This window comes from Strix aluco, chromosome 25, assembly GCF_031877795.1.
Source record: "Strix aluco isolate bStrAlu1 chromosome 25, bStrAlu1.hap1, whole genome shotgun sequence".
Taxonomy (NCBI): Eukaryota; Metazoa; Chordata; class Aves; order Strigiformes; family Strigidae; genus Strix; species Strix aluco.
Window position 1 is genome coordinate 7,033,722 of NC_133955.1, and position 3,156 is coordinate 7,036,877.

A 3,156-nucleotide genomic window follows, 5' to 3' on the forward strand; every position below is an offset into this window, starting at 1 on the left:
ATGATAGTAAAAGTTGTACAACTTTTTTTTTTATACAGCAACCTTTGTATTACTTTAGTGCTGGATTTTCCAGCTGTTGTACACGGAGGGGGGAAATGTCTTTTTGTAAAAACCACCATACCAAATCAAAACCAAACCAAAACCCCACCAAATTCAAGGTTTAAAAGAAAATTTTTATAGCAATCCTGGGTGCAACTGCAGAAAGAGTCGAGCTAGATAGAATTAAACATCTCAGCTGGAGCATGGACAGGGCACCAGACAGCTTGCTAAAAATAGATTAATCCCAATTACAGCCACACTTCTGCTTTTTCAAGGGTTCCTGTTTCACGTGGGGATGCAGAGGCTGTGAATGGAGAGGGGGATCGGTGCCCACCGTGGCCGCAGTGGGGCCGGGGGGCACACGCCACCCGTTATTGCGTAACCCCGGGAACACGTTGTCCTCCGCCGGGAGCGCCGGGAGTGCCGGGAGTGACGGCAGCGTCCTGCCTCGCCGGCCTTCAGCTGCCCAGCTCCGGCCCATCGGCACAGGCTGGACTCAGCACCCGGCCCTGGAAATCTGCTCTCCCCAGTTAGCAAAACCAGACTGAACCGCTGGAAAACAGGGTTTCAGGTAACGTGTGTTTTGCTGGTTAAAGATTTAAACGTCACCACCCTCCTACCGGCTCCCGAACCGCCGGCAGTCCCGGGGGAGCTCGGTGCTGTGCCCGGAGTGGTGTGTAGGAGCTCCCAGAAATCCCTTTTTGGTTTTATTTCCTCCTGGACAGCATTCGCACAGAGAGATGACTGCTATCTCATAAGCAGAATTACAGAATGGTTACTATGAAATAAACATATCTAAGCCTCTGCTTTCCAAACTACGGTAGTTTATTTCTCCCATAAAGCCTGTGAAACTATGGAAAACCACTATTTTCCCATCCTAAAGTATGTATATTAATTACCAATTTAAATATTTAGCCACAAAATGTATCACTTCAGCCATAATAACTTAGTTTTGATTTCTCAGAAACCAGGAGTTAACGCTATGTTTTTTCTTTTTGTTTCTGCAGCAGTAATCAGTGGGTAAGCACGAGAGTCCCTCTGCTTGAGATGGATCTCGGTCTGTACACATCGCTGCTGCTGCTGCAAAAAACAGCCAACAGCCTGCTAATGGGTAAAACAAAGGAAAAATTCATCAAACACTCCTTCAGCGTCTGGGATTTACACAATTGAGGAACAACTCTCCTGCAAGTACAGGGGCAACAGCGAGAATTTCATTTAACACATCTGACTGAGCCTGTTGGGATGTTTTAGAAAAAAATAAACCAAGTGAGGACACAACCATCGCAGAGGGCAGGATCTGAAATGCCAACAGCATCGTGTCCAGGGCTGTGGGCCTGGCAGGTTGCGCTGCGTGGTGGGTGACACGGTGCCGGCCGGCTGCCTCCCCCCGGGAACACCAACGCTTATGGCCCGGCTGAGCGGCTCTCGGAGGAAAGGAGAGTTCAGAAGACTGTCTGGAAAATACCTTGTTAGCTTCGAGCAGGACTGTCACTTCAGTAATAAATACTATTTCTACTCACAGCTCATCAGAAAATATGTCATTTTATGTTTTTGAGATGCATTTGCCCTCCGCACTGAAACACAGATCCGGGATTTGGGACTTGCTTTTTGTATTTTTAATTAAATGAAAAAGATGCATGGCAGAGCAGCTGGTACCTCTGGGCTGATGGGCGCTCACCTGGGCTGACAGAAATTCGCCTGCACATCCCTGCTTTGATCTCCGCAGACGACAGTCTTGCAGCTCCAGTCTCCTGTAACCCAGCTCAGCTTGTAGCAGGTTTTTGGCTGTCCCACAGTCCCTGTTGTCAGTCCTGCTGTCACCTCAACTCCCCAGAGTTACACCCTGGGAATAGGAAAATCTCCCGTTAAGTTTCACCAAATTTATTATGACAAAGCAGTATTTTCTGATTGGGAAATGAATAAACAGGGAAAAATTTTGTTTAGATATTCCTAAGCAGCTTTCTTAGCATTCCTGTGCCCCCAGCAGACCCCCTCCCTTTACCCACTCTGCAGGGGATGCACCTACACAAGGATGATGCTGCCGGTGCGTGCAGAGGCTTGGCCGTTGTCCTGGTTTCAGCTGGGATAGAGTTAATTTTCTTCCTAGTAGCTGGTACACTGCTGTGCTTCGGATTCAGTGTGAGAATAACGTTGATAACACACTGATGTTTTAGTTGTTGCTAAGTAGCGCTTCTCCTAAGTTAAGGATTTTTCAGTTCCCTGTGCTCTGCCAGCGAGCAGGTGCACAGAAAGCCAGGAGGGAGCATGGCTAGGAGAGCTGACCCCAACTAGCCAAAGGGCTATTCCATACCGTAGGACGTCATGCCCAGTATAGAAACTGGGGGGGTTTGGCCGGGAGGGGCTGATCACTGCTCAGGCATCGGTCAGCAGGTGATGAGCAATTGCATTGTGCATCACTTGTCTCTTCTGGGGTTTTAGTTCTCTTTTTTTTAAATTATATTCCTTTTCATTACAATTATTAATATAATTTCTTATTGTTATTATTATATTTTATTTTATTTATTAAACTGTTCTTATCACAACCCACGAGTTTTACTTTTTTCCGGTTCTCCTCCTTGTCCGGGAGCGGGGAGAGCAGCCGCGGGGTGCTTAGCTGCTGCCCGGGGTTCGCCCCCTCCAGCCGTGACACAGACACACCTATGGATGCGAGGGCACAGCTCGCTGACTGCCTGTGTCTGCCAGCCCCTGCCTGGAGTGACGGCTTTTGTAAGCACAGCGAGAGATTGGGAAATCTGCTGTGATTCAGAGGAATCGCTTCAGTCCCCACTCCCACCCGCAGCACCCACGAGTGCCCGGGAGCTGCCAGACACACACAGCGAGCTCCACGCCTGCCTGCAGCTCCTCGCTCGGCATCGGCTGCCAAGACACTCCCAGAGTATTTAAAACTCGATGCCACCAATTATTTGTTCTTATCTGAAAAAATTCCTGAAATTCTTTTAATTTTTATTACGGAAAATTATCATATTCAGAGCGGTTGCATCAGCTCAGCTGAATAAAGCGACGCCGTCACGAAGCGTGGAGCTTTGCTGGTCCTGCTGGGTTTGGTGCTGGCAGGTACTGGGGGAGGTTTAGCTCTGCCTCTTGTCTCAGCCTTGA

General features: G+C 48.5%; 1 long non-coding RNA gene across 1 annotated transcript; it reads left to right on the forward strand.

Moving 5' to 3' along the window:
• Window positions 1-492: 492 nt before the first annotated feature.
• LOC141934685 (uncharacterized) lies at window positions 493-2,582 on the forward strand. The gene is made up of 2 exons (XR_012626402.1): window positions 493-610; window positions 1,047-2,582. It is a non-coding gene; the product is annotated as an uncharacterized LOC141934685 (long non-coding RNA).
• The last annotated feature ends 574 nt before the right edge of the window (window positions 2,583-3,156 follow it).